Consider the following 14623-nt stretch of genomic DNA (forward strand, 5'->3'; position numbering starts at 1 on the left):
GGGCCTGAACTCGTAAAACTCGCGTGTACAACTCCTCCATAGCTAGGATCTTGCCTCTACATCCCTACCCCCCATTCTACTGTCAGACTTAGAACCACGACAGTTGGTGCCCACCATGGGGCAGGTGTCTTAGCGACTTGTTGGAGAAGTTGCGATTTTTCCAATCCTCATCAACATGGTTTCAGGCGGAGGTTTGGCCGAGGGCCGCGAGATCCGTCTCGGTGCACTCGTATTCGTCGCCGACGACTCCGCTTGGCTCCAAGAAGCGCCACTCGACATCGAGGCGCTCCCCGTCCGCGGGGCAACGCACTTTCGCGCGTGCGTCCGTGGCCTCCTCCTACGGCAGCCGTCGACTCAATATCGGTCGGCTCCTGTGCTGACCTCCCTCCCTGCAGCCCGCCAGAGCAAACGTTCCGGTCGATCGAGGCTTCAACGGTGGGTGAGGCATGCTGTGGCTCGCCAGTCGGCCACCCCCAAGTCGCGGCAATCGAGCCCGACGAAACTCTCTACGGCCTGTTCGACTGGCTCCGTAGAGACTGCATCCGAGTGCGATAGCAGCGACCCCATGGCGGAAGTTTTGATGGTCAATGGACCACGCAGTCCTCCTGGTTTCACCCGTGAAGACGGAGGCGATGGGGGCGGCGATCCGTCGCATGTTCATGAGGAGTACCGCCCCAAACCACTCTCTTCGCGGCGGAGGGAAGAACTTCGCCGCCGGAACATGGATGCACTTCACACTCCTATCGCTGGAGAAACCCCTGAGGCCCAAGCCTTGGAGGAGGCGCGCCTGGCCAACTTGGCTGAGCGCACTCAACTGGAGAACCTCCAGCGCGCACTCGACGAGCGTGCTCGGCAGCGTATCCCTGAGTCCAGTCGACGCCAACTTTTTCCGCCTCTGACTCAGGTATACCAAACTCCGATCCAGAATCTCGCAGCTGCGGCCCGAATAGTGGAGTCAATTCAACCTTCCCAGTCAGAAGCTGGTCGAGGTTTGGTGCAGATCCGGGCTTTGCCCCGAGCAGCGGGAGAGCAGAATACAACAGTGTCTCAGTCGTGGAATAGGATTCATAGCAGATCCGTGGTTGCAGACACGGTCCAGTCGGCTCACAGTCCGAGATCGCCCCCGAGGCGCGAGGGACGTGGGGACCGGCGGGATCAGTACAGAAACCGCGAGCAGTATGATCACCGACTCGATCACGATGATCGTCGTCGAGTGCCCACACCTCCCCCAAGGAGTGGGTCATACGTGCCTCGGCAACATGATGATAGACGTCCTCACAGTGGTGGGTGAAGGATTCTAGTCGACCCCAGGGAACCGGGCTTTGATGCGAGATCTATTCTCGTTCAGGGTCTGGTTGACAGAAATAGAGCTCACAGAGAAGGTCACGGCAGAGATTTTCCGACCAGCAGCAGAGTGCATGTCTCAGGTCCAGAGTGCTTCAGCAGAGCCATCAGGGCTGCGGTGATTCCTCCCAACTTCAGGTCGGCGACTGGAGTCAGTAAGTCACTGGTGAGTCCAAGCCTGACACTTGGCTCGAGGATTACCGAGTGGCTGTATAGATTGGTGGTGGCAACGATGAAGTTGCCATGAAGCATCTCCCTTTGATGTTAGAGGGCTCGGCCAGAGTGTGGCTGAATCAGTTAGCTCCTGGTAGTATTTATACTTGGGAAGATCTTGCCCGAGTATTTGTCAGAACATTTGAAGGTACTTGCAAACGGCCAGCAGGGCTGACAGAATTACAGTGTTGCATTCAGAAACCGAATGAAACTCTAAGAGATTATATCCAGAGATGGATCACATTACACCATACAGTGGAGAATGTATCAGATCACCGAGCAATTTGTGCCTTCAAAGAAGGCGTTAAGTATCGGGAATTGAATCTGAAATTTGGTCGGACAGGAGATATGACTCTGACTCGGATGATGGAGATTGCCACCAAATACGTCAATGGTGAAGAAGAAGACCGACTCTGGAGTGGCAAGCACAAAACAGTCGCCCACGAAACCGGAGGAGGGAACTCCAGTCGGAAGCAGAAGCGCAAAGCCGAGCCAGCTTCTCCTGGAGAAGCCTTAGCCGTGACTCAAGGAAAGTTCAAAGGGAAACCCAAAGGATAGTGGAACCCCAAGAAAGTAAAAGATCAAGATGGAAATGATGTGCTAGATTTACCATGCCACATTCACACCAAGAAAGATGAAGAGGGAAATTTCATTTACCCAAAGCATACCACTCAACAGTGTCGACTCCTAATCCAGCAATTCTGAGAGAAACAGCCCAAGGAAAAGGAGAAGGAAGCGGACAATGTTGAGGATGAGAAAGAAGATGATGATGGTTACCCCCACGTCAATTCCACTCTGATGATTTTCGCTGATGTTGAGAGTAAGAGTCGACTGAAAGTCATCAACAGAGAAGTGAACATGGTCACTCCGGTGACACCCAGTTATTTGAAGTGGTCTCAGACTGCCATTACATTCGACCAGTCCAATCACCCAGTGCACATAGCCACCCCTGGGAGGCAAGCGCTGGTGGTCGACCCAGTAGTCGAAGGCACTTGATTGACTAAGGTTCTGATGGATGGTGGCAGTGGTTTGAATATATTATATGCAGATACATTGAAAGGAATGGGCATTCCGATGTCCAGACTCAGTGAAAGCAATATGAGTTTCCATGGAGTTATTCCTGGCAAGAAGGCTGCGTCACTCGGTCAGATCGCCCTTGATGTAGTTTTCGGTGATTCCAAGAATTACCGCAAAGAAAAGTTGACATTTGAAGTTGTGGATTTCCAGAGTGCTTATCATGCTATTCTGGGCAGGCCAACTTATGCACGTTTTATGGCTCGGCCATGTTACGTGTACCTCAAATTGAAGATGCCTGGTCCTAAAGGGGTGATCACTATCACCGGCAATCGAAAGAAGGCAGAAGAGTGCTTCCAGAAGGGCTCAAAGATCGCCGATGCACAGATGGCAGTAGTGGAATTGCATGAATATCAGAAAAATGCAGATCCGAGTGATTTGTTGCGAGCTAAGAAGCCTGCCACAGATTCAGCATTCCAGTCTTCTGGTGAAACGAAGCCGATTCATATTCACCCAACGGATCCCAATGGTGCCCCGACTCACATTTCTACAACACTCGACTCCAAATAGGAAGAAGCGCTCATCCAGTTCCTCCGTGAGAACCAGGACATCTTTGCATGGAAACCTTCTGACATGCCAGGTGTTCCCAGGGGACTGGCTGAGCATCGTTTGCGAGTCGACCCAAAAGTGAAACCAGTTAAAGAACATCTTTGACGGTCCGCCATACAGAAGAGAAAGGCAATCGGTGAAGAGGTGGCTCGGCTTCTAGCAGCTGAGTTTATCTGAGAGATTTATCACTCCGAGTGGTTAGCCAATGTTGTCATGGTCCCGAAGAAGGACGACTCACTTTGCATGTGCATTGACTTCAAACATATCAATCGGGCATGCCCGAAAGATCACTTTCCTCTCCCTCGCATCGACCAAATAGTCGACTCGACTGCGGGGTGTGAGCGTTTGTCCTTTTTGGACGCTTATTCCGGGTATCATCAGATCCGTCTGTATGGACCCGATGAGATAAAAACAGCTTTCATCACCCCATTTGGGTGCTTCTGTTATGCCACTATGCCATTCGGCTTGAAGAACGCTGGAGCCACATTCATGCGGATGATTCAGAAGTGTTTACTCACTTAGATCAGTCGGAATGTGGAAGCATACATGGATGACATTGTGGTCAAGTCACGTAAAGGTTCCGACCTACTGGATGACCTTGCTGAAACCTCTGCCAACCTCAGAAGGTATGATATCAAGCTTAATCCATCAAAGTGCATGTTTGGAGTTCCAGGCGGAAAATTACTCGGTTTTCTTGTTTCCGAACGAGGGATCGACGCTAACCCAAAGAAAGTGGGTGCCATACTCCGGATGAAACACCCTGTGCGTGTGCATGATGTCCAGAAGCTTACTGGTTGTTTGGCCGCCCTAAGTCGATTCATTTCTCGCCTCGGTGAAAAGGCACTGCCTCTTTACCGACTGATGAAGAAGTCAGATAAGCTCGAGTGGACTCCTGAAGCTGATGCAGCATTTGCAGAGCTTAAAGCCCTACTTTCCACCCAGCCGGTGCTTGCTGCTCCAATCAGCAAAGAGCCTTTACTACTTTACATTGCAGCCACTGGACAAGTCGTCAGTACAGTACTTACGGTCGAGCGGGAAGAAGGAAAAGCTTACAAAGTTCAACGCCCAGTATACAAAGATATCCACATTATCAGAAGCTTGTTTATGGGATTTATATGACCATGAAGAAGGTTGCACATTACTTCTCTGGCCACTCCATTATAGTCGTCAGCGACGCTCCATTATCAGAGATTCTGAACAACAGAGATGCAACTAGTCAAGTGGCAAAATGCGCTATTGAACTCCTTCCCTTAGATATCAAGTTCGAGGCAAAGAAAGCTATCAAGTCCCAAGCAATAGTGGATTTCCTCGCCGAGTGGATCGAACAGCAACTTCCGACTCAAGTTCACTCGGAGCACTGGACCATGTTCTTTGATGGTTCCAAGATGCTGAATGGTTCCGGTGCTGGGGTGGTACTGGTATCCCCCCGAGGAGACAAGCTCAGATATGTCCTCCAGATTCACTTTGATTCCTCCAATAATGAAGCAGAATATGAAGCACTCTTTTATGGGTTACGTATGGCCATCTCACTTGGCGTCCGTCGCCTCATGGTCTATGGCGACTCATATTTGGTAGTCAATCAAGTGATGAAGGAGTGGGACGTCAGAAGCCCAGCCATGACTGGCTACTGTAATGCGGTGAGGAAGTTGGAAAAGAAGTTTGAGGGGTTAGAGCTCCATCATATACCCCGACTGAAAAATCAAGCAGCCGATGATTTAGCAAAGATAGGCTCCAAGAGAGAAGCCATTCCCAGTAATGTGTTCCTGGAGCATATTCATGCACCTTCAGTTCAAGAAGATCCCTTCACTGAAGAACCCCCACAGCCAAAGAGTGCCACCGATCCAACGGAAGTCGAGATTCCAGCCATGGTCGACCTAATCATGGATATTTTGGTTATTACTCCCGATTGGACAGTGTCGTACATTGCATATATCCTTAGGAAGGAACTCCCAGATGATGAAGAAGAGGCTCGACAGATCGTCCGTCGATCCAAAGCCTTTACTGTAATAAGAGGAAAGCTGTTCAGGGAAAGTGTAACCGGAGCCAACCAGAAATGCATAACCCCGGAAGAAGGTCTAGCGATCCTCAACGACATCCACTCGGGGACCTGTGGCCACCATGTGTCCTCTAGGACCATTGTGGCTAAAGCATACCGAGCTGGATTTTATTGGCCACGAGCAAATGAAATGGCGAAAGATATAGCCGACAGATGTGAAGGCTGCCAGTTTTACTCCAATATGTCCCACAAACCCGCGTCAGCCCTAAAGACCATTCCACTCGTCTGGCCCTTTGCTATTTGGGGATTAGATATGGTTGGACCGTTGAGGACTGGTAGGAGCGGCTTCACTCACATGCTTGTAGCAGTCGACAAGTTTACCAAGTGGATTGAAGCCAAGCCTATCAAGAATCTGGAAGCTAGTACTGCCATCAGCTTCATCAGAGAATTGACGTTCAGATACGGAGTTCCACACAGCATCATCACTGACAATGGATCGAGCTTCGATTCAGACGAGTTCAGAGCCTTCTGCGCCTCCCAAGGCACACGAGTCGACTATGCTTCGGTCGCCCATCCCCAGTCGAATGGACAAGCAGAGAGAGCAAATGGCCTGATTCTCAAAGGATTGGAACCCCGACTGATGCGAGACCTCAAGCATGCAGCGGGTGCCTGGTTTGATGAACTTCCATCAGTTCTTTGGGGATTGAGGACAACTCCCAACCGGTCAACTGGCCGAACTCCATTCTTCTTGGTTTATGGAGCTGAAGTTGTTCTACCGAGTGACTTGCTTCATAATGCACCACGAGTCAAGCTCTTCTCTGAAGATGAAGCAGAGCAAGCTCGGCAGGACGCAGTCGACCTCCTAGAGGAGGAAAGAGAGATGGCCTTGATCCGGTCGACCATTTATCAGCAAGACTTGCGTCGATTCCACGCCAGAAATGTGAAAGGTCGAGCCTTTCAAGAGGGAGACTTGGTTCTTCGAGTGGATCAGCAGAAACCACACAAGCTCGCTCCTTCTTGGGAAGGCCCCTTCATCGTCACCAGAGTGCTCCACAACGGAGCATACCACCTTTACAATGTCGAGCATAAGAAGGACGAGCCACGTGCTTGGAATGCGGAGTTGCTCCGCCCCTTTTACACTTAAAAGTACTCATTCGAATAAAATGTAATAAGAAGTACCTTTGTAATTTGCTTATTAAAGACAAGAGCTTTACAGTCCTCTTAAACGATTGTTCTTGCTTTTATTTGCGTCTGAAATCCCCTAGTGGGTGACTTAGCTGCGAATCCATTTCGCCTAAGTGTAAAGAAAATCCTACCAAGTGGTGAGCAAGCCTCCCACTCGGAGGCTTAGCTACGAATCCGTTTCGCCTAAGTTTAAAAAATCCTACCGAGTGGTGAGCAAGCCTCCACTCAGGGGCTTAGCTGCAGTCCAGTACTCACCTAAGTTTAAAAAATCCTACCGAGTGGTGAGCAACCCTCCCACTCGGGGGGCTTAGCTGCAGTCCAGTACTCGCCTAAGTTTGTAAAATCCTACCGAGTGGTGAGCAACCCTCCCACTCGGGGGCTTAGCTGCAGTCCAGTACTCGCCTAAGTTTGTAAAAAATCCTACCGAGTGGTGAGCAACCCTCCCACTCGGGGGCTTAGATGCAGTCCAGTACTTGCCTAAGTTTGTAAAATCCTACCGAGTGGTGAGCAAGCCTCCCACTCGGGGGCTTAGCTGCAGTCCAGTACTCGCCTAAGTTTTCAAAATCCTACCGAGTGGTGAGCAAGCCTCCCACTCGGGGGCTTAGCTGCAGTCCAATACTCGCCTAAGTTTGTAAAATCCTACCAAGTGGTGAGCAACCCTCCCACTCGGGGGGCTTAGCTGTAGTCCAGTACTCGCCTAAGTTTGTAAAATCCTACCGAGTGGTGAGCAACCCTCCCACTCGGGGGCTTAGCTGCAGTCCAGTACTCACCTAAGTTTGTAAAATCCTACCGAGTGGTGACCCACTCGAAGGCTTAGCTGCAGTCCAGTACTCGCCTAAGTTTGTAAAATCCTACCGAGTGGTGAGCAACCCTCCCACTCGGGGGTTTAGCTGCAGTCCAGTACTCGCCTAAGTTTGTAAAATCCTACCGAGTGGTGAGCAACCCTCCCACTCGGGGGCTTAGCTGCAGTCCAGTACTCGCCTAAGTTTGTAAAATCCTACCGAGTGGTGAGCAACCCTCCCACTCGGAGGCTTAGCTGCAGTCCAATACTCGCCTAAGTTTGTAAAATCCTACCGAGTGGTGAGCAACCCTCTCACTTGGGGGCTTAGCTGCAGTCCAGTGCTCGCCTAAGGTTTAAAGTCCGTCCTTATCCGCAAAGACAACGGGGTGCAGGTCGACTGCAGCCTTCTCCTTTGGAGCTGCGCCACAAATACAACATGCGTTCCATCACCATCCGCAAGGACGACGAGGTGCAGGTCGACTGCAACTTTCTCCTTCGGAACTGCGCCACCAATACAACGTGCGCTCCATCCGCATCCGCAAGGGCGACGAGGTGCAGGTCGACTGCAACCTTCTCCTTCGGAACTGCGCCACAAATACAACGTGCGCTCCATCACCATCCGCAAGGATGACGAGGTGCAGGTCGACTGCAACCTTCTCCTTTGGAGCTGCGCCACCAATACAACGTGCGCTCCATCCCCATCCGCAAGGACGACGAGGTGCAGGTCGACTGCGACCTTCTCCTTAGGAGCTGCACCACAAGTACAACGTACGCTCCATCCCTATCAGCAAGGGCGACGAGGTGCACGTCGACCGCGACCTTCTTCTCCGAGCTACACCACAAATACAACATGCGCTCCATCCCTGTCCGCAGGGACGACGAGGCGCATGTTGATTGAAGTCTCCACTTCAGGGCTACATCTCAAAGAGCAAATTCCACGCGAAGGCAAATACAAGCATATTCAGAAATAAACCAAGTTCAGATAGATCTTAAAAGTTCAAGACGATGGATCAAAAGTATTCGAGCATCAAGCCCGAAGGAGTTTAACGATTACACAATCACTCGGCATTTCGAGGCAAATAAAGGTGGAGCATAATGTTTTTCGGTCACGCGTTGGGAGAAGGACTGGCTGGGTCGCGGAAACTGTCAAGGTCTATGTTGTGTGTGTTGGAAATATGCCCTAGAGGCAATAATAAATTGGTTATTATTATATTTCCTTGTTCATGATAATCGTTTATTATCCATGCTAGAATTTATTGATAGGAAACTCAGATACATGTGTGGATACATAGACAACACCATGTCCCTAGTAAGCCTCTAGTTGACTAGCTCGTTGATCAATAGATGGTTACGGTTTCCTGACCATGGACATTGGATGTCGTTGATAACGGGATCACATCATTAGGAGAATGATGTGATGGACAAGACCCAACCCTAAGCCTAGCACAAGATCATGTAGTTCGTATGCTAAAGCTTTTCTAATGTCAAGTATCATTTCCTTAGACCATGAGATTGTGCAACTCCTGGATACCGTAGGAGTGCTTTGGGTGTGCCAAACGTCACAACGTAACTAGGTGGCTATAAAGGTACATTACAGGTATCTCCGAAAGTGTCTGTTGGGTTGGCACGAATCGAGACTGGGATTTGTCACTTCGTGTGACGGAGAGGTATCTCTGGGCCCACTCGGTAGGACATCATCATAATGTGCACAATGTGATCAAGGAGTTGATCACGGGATGATGTGTTACGAAACGAGTAAAGAGACTTGCCGGTAACGAGATTGAACAAGGTATCGGGATACCGACGATCGTACCGCTAGACAAAGGGAATTGTATACGGGATTGATTAAGTCCTTGACATCGTGGTTCATCCGATGAGATCATCGTGGAACATGTGGGAGCCAACATGGGTATCCAGATCCCGCTGATGGTTATTGACCGGAGAGTCATCTCGGTCATGTCTGCATGTCTCCCGAACCCGTAGGGTCTACACACTTAAGGTTCGGTGACGCTAGGGTAATAGAGATATTAGTATGCGGTAACCCGAAAGTTGTTCAGAGTCCCAGATGAGATCTCGGACATCACGAGGAGTTCCGGAATGGTCCGGAGGTAAAGAATTATATATAGGAAGTGCTATTTTGGCTATCGGGACAAGTTTCGGGGTCACCGGTATTGTATCGGGACCACCGGAAGGGTCCCGGGGGTCCACCGGGTGGGGCCACCTGCCCCGGGGGGCCACATGGGCTGTAGGGGGTGCGCCTTGGCCTGTGTGGGCCAAGGGCACCAGCCCCAAGAGGCCCATGCGCCAAGAGATAAGGGAAAGGAAGAGTCCTAAAGGGGGAAGGCACCTCCGAGGTGCCTTGGGGAGGAGGGACTCCTCCCTGGCCGCACCCTTCCTTGGAGGAAGGGCCAAGGCTGCGCCCCCCCTCTCCCTTGGCCCTATATATAGTGGGGGGAAGGGACGGCAGCAACACAAGCCCTGGCGCCTCCCTCTCCCTCCCATGACACATCTCCGTCCTCCCGCAGCGCTTGGCGAAGCCCTGTTGGAATCCCGCTACTTCCACCACGCCGTCGTGCTGTTGGATCTCCATCAACCTCTCCTTCCCCCTTGCTGGATCAAGAAGGAGGAGACGTCGCTACTCCGTACGTGTGTTGAACGCGGAGGTGCCGTCCGTTCGGCGCTAGGATCATCGGTGATTTGGATCACGACGAGTACGACTCCATCAACCCCGTTCTCTTGAACGCTTCCGCGTGTGATCTACAAAGGTATGAGATCCACTCCTCCCTCGTTGCTAGATGACTCCATAGATAGATCTTGGTGACACGTAGGAAAATTTTGAATTTATGCTACGTTCCCCAACAGTGGCATCATGAGCTAGGTCTATGCGTAGTTTCTATGCACGAGTAGAACACAAAGTAGTTGTGGGCGTTGATTTTGTTCAATATGCTTACCGTTACTAGTCCAATCTTGATTCGGTGGCATTGTGGGATGAAGCGGCCCGGACCGACCTTACACGTACTCTTACATGAGACTGGTTCCACCGACTGACATGCACTAGTTGCATAAGGTGGCTAGCGGGTGTCTGTCTCTCCCACTTTAGTCGGATTGGATTCGATGAAAAGGGTCCTTATGAAGGGTAAATAGCAATTGGCATATCACGTTGTGGTTTTTGCGTAGGTAAGAAACGTTCTTGCTAGAAACCCATAGCAGCCACGTAAAACATGCAAACAACAATTAGAGGACGTCTAACTTGTTTTTGCAGGGTATGCTATGTGATGTGATATGGCCAAAAGGATGTGATGAATGATATATGTGATGTATGAGATTGATCATGTTCTTGTAATAGGAATCACGACTTGCATGTCGATGAGTATGACAACCGGCAGGAGCCATAGGATTTGTCTTGATTTATTTATGACCTGCGTGTCAACATAAACGTCATGTAATTACTTTACTTTATTGCTAACCGTTAGCTGTAGAAGTAGAAGTAATAGTTGGCGAGACAACTTCATGAAGACACGATGATGGAGATCATGGTGTCATGCGGTGACGATGATGATCATGGAGCCCCGAAGATGGAGATCAAAAGGAGCAATATGATATTGGCCATATCATGTCACTATTTGATTGCATGTGATGTTTATCATGTTTATACATCTTATTTGCTTAGAATGACGGTAGTAAATAAGATGATCCCTCATAATAATTTCAAGAAAGTGTTCCCCCTAACTGTGCACCGTTGCGACAGTTCGTTGTTTCGAAGCACCACGTGATGATCGGGTGTTAGATTCTAACGTTCACATACAACGGGTGTAAGACAGATTTACACACGCGAAACACTTAGGTTGACTTGACGAGCCTAGCATGTACAGACATGGCCTCGGAACACAAGATACCGAAAGGTCGAGCATGAGTCGTATAGAAGATACGATCAACATGAAGATGTTCACCGATGTTGACTAGTCCGTCTCACGTGATGATCGGACACGGCCTGGTTGACTCGGATCATGTAATCACTTAGATGACTAGAGGGATGTCTATCTGAGTGGGAGTTCATAAGATGAACTTAATTATCCTGAACATAGTCAAAAGGTCTTCGCAAATTATGTCATAGCTCGCGCTTCAGTTCCACCGTTTAGTTATGTTCCTAGAGAAAATTTAGTTGAAAGTTGATAGTAGCAATTATGCGGACTAGGTCCGTAAACTGAGGATTGTCCTCATTGCTTCATAGAAGGCTTATGTCCTTAATGCACTGCTCAGTGTGCTGAACCTCGAACGTCGTCTGTGGATGTTGCACACATCTGACATACACGTTTTGATAACTACGTGATAGTTCAGTTAAACGGTTTAGAGTTGAGGCACCAAAGACGTTTTTTGAAACGTCGCGAAACATATGAGATGTTTTGAGGGCTGAAATTGGGATTTCAGGCTCGTGCCACGTCAAGAGGTATGAGACCTCCGACGATTTTCTTAGCCTGCAAACTAAGGAGAAAAGCTCAATTGTTGAGCTTGTGCTCAGATTGTCTGAGTACAACAATCATTTGAATCAAGTGGGAGTTGATCTTCCAAATGAGATAGTGATGTTTCTTCGAAGTCATTACCACCAAGCTGCTAGAGCTTCGTGATGAACTATAATGTATCGGGGACATATATGATGATCCTTGAGATATTCGCGATGTTTGACACCACAAAAGTAGAAATCAAGAAGGAGCATCAATTGTTGATGGTTTGTGATACCACTAGTTTCAAGGAGGGCAAGGGCAAAAAAAGGATGCTTCATGAAACGGCAAATCAGCTGCTGCTCTAGTGAAGAAACCCAAGGTTGAACCCAAACCCGAGACTAAGTGCTTCTGTAATAAGGGGAACAGCCACTGGAGCAGAATTACCCTAGATACTTGGTAGATGAGAAGGTTGTCGATAGAAGTATATTGGATATACATTATGTTAATGTGTACTTTACTAGTACTCCTAGTAGCACCAGGGTATTAGATACCGGTTCGGTTGCTAAGTGTTAGTAACTCGAAATAAAAGCTACGGAATAAACGGAGACTAGCCAAAAGGTGAGATGACGATATGTGTTGGAAGTATTTCCATGGTTGATCAAATATCGTACGCTCCCTCTACCATCAAGATTGGTGTTTGCGTTGAGCATAGACATGATTGGATTATGTCTATCGCAATACGGTTATTCATTTAAGGAGAGAGTAATGGTTACTCTGTTTATTTGAATAATACCTTCAATGGTCTTACACCTAAAATGAATGGTTTATTGAATCTCGATCGTAGTGATACACATGTTCATGCCAAAAGATAGTAATGATAGTACCACCTACTTGTGGCACTGCCACGTAAGTCATATCGGTATAAAACGCATGAAGAAGCTCCATGTTGATGGATCTTTGGGCTCACTCGTTTTTGAAAAGTTTGAGGCATGTGAACCATGTCTATTGGTGTATATGCATGAATAAACTCCATGCAAATGGACCGTCTGGACTCACTTGATTTTGAATCACTTGAGACATGCAAATCATACCACATGGCAAGATGGCTGAAATCCTCGTTTTCAGTAAAATGGAACTAGAAAGCAACTTGTTGGAAGTAATACATTTTGATGTGTGCAGTCCAATGAGTGCTGAGGCATGTAGTGGATATCGTTATGTTCTTACTTCACAGATGATTTGAGTAGATGTTGAGTATATTTACTTGATGAATCACGAGTCTGAATTATTGAAAGATTCAAGTAATTTCAGGGTGAAGTTGAAAGATCGTCGTGACAAGAGGATAAAATATCTATGATATGATCATAGAGATGAATATCTGAATTACGAGTTTGGCATAGAATTAAGACATTGTGGAAATTGTTTCACAACTAATACAGCCTGGAACACCATAGTGTGATGGTGTGTCCGAACATCATAACTGCACCCTATTGGATATGATGCATACCATGATGTCTCTTATCGAATTACCACGATAGTTTATGGGTTAGGCATTAGACACAACCACATTCACTTTAAATAGGGCACCACGTAATTCCGATGAGATGACACCGTATGAACTATGGTTTAGAGAAACCTAAGCTGTCATTTCTTAAAAGTTTGGGGCTGCGACGCTTATGCAAAAAAGTTTCAGGCTGATAAGCTTGAACCCAAAGCGGATAAATGCATCTTCATAGGACACCCAAAACAGTTGGGTATACCTCCTGTCTCAGAACCGAAAGCAATAAGGGATTGTTTCTAGAATCGGGTCCTTTCTCGAGGAAAAGTTTCTCTCGAAAGAATTGAGTGGGAGGATGGTGGAGACTTGATGAGGTTATTGAACCGTCTCTTCAACTAGTGTATTGCAGGGCACAGGAAGTTGTTCCTGTGGCACCTACACCAATAGAAGTGGAAGCTTATGATAGTGATCATGAAACTTCAGTTCAAGTCACTACCAAACCTCGTGGGATGACAAGGATGCGTACTACTTCAGAGTGGTACGTAATCCTGTCTTGGAAGTCATGTTGCTAGACAACAATGAACCTACGAGCTATGGAGAAGCGATGGTGGGCCTGGATTCCAAAATGGCTCGAGGCCATATAATCCGAGAGAGGATCCATATATGAAAACAAAGTGTAGACTTTGGGAGAACTACTTGATGGTCGTAAGGCTGTTAGGTACATATGGATTTTAAAAGGAAGACGGACGATGATGGTAAGTATCACCATTAAGAAAGCTCGACTTGTTGTTAAGATATTTTTCGACAAGTTCAAGGAGTTGACTACGATGAGACTTTCTCACTCGTAGCAATGCTAAGAGTCTGTTGGAATTATATTAGCAATTACTGCATTATTTGTGAAATCTTGCAGATAGGATGCCAAAAACCATTGTTTCCTCGACGATTTTTGAGGAAAGGTTGTATGTGATACAACCGGAAGGTTTTGTTAATCCTGAAAGATGCTAATAAGTATGCAAAGCTCCAGCAATCCTTCTAAGGACTGGAGTAAGCATCTCGGAGTTGGAATGTATGCTTTGATGAGATGATCAAAGATTTTGGCTGTATACAAAGTTTATGAGAAACTTGTATTTCCAAAGAAGTGAGTGGGAGCACTATAGAATTTCTGATGAGTATATGTTGTTGATCAGAAATGACGTAGAATTTCTGGAAAGCATAGAGGGTTATTTGGAAAGTGTTTTTCAATGGAAAGCCTGGATTAAGCTACTTGAGCATTGAGCATCAAGATCTATAAGGATAAGATCAAAACGCTTAATGGTACTTTCAAATGAGCACATACCTTGACATGATCTTGAAGGTGTTCAAGATGGATCAGTCAAAGAAGGAGTTCTTGCCTGAGTTGTAAGGTATGAAGTTAAGACTTAAAGCTCGACCGCGGCAGAAGAAAGAGGAAGGACGAAGGTCGTCCCCTATGCTTTTGTCATAGGCTCTATACGGTATGCCATGCTGAGTACCGCACCTGATGTGTGCCTTGCCACATATCTGGC

This window comes from Triticum urartu, chromosome 5A, assembly GCF_056163025.1.
Source record: "Triticum urartu cultivar PI428250 chromosome 5A, HENAU_Tu73, whole genome shotgun sequence".
NCBI classification, from domain to species: Eukaryota; Viridiplantae; Streptophyta; class Magnoliopsida; order Poales; family Poaceae; genus Triticum; species Triticum urartu.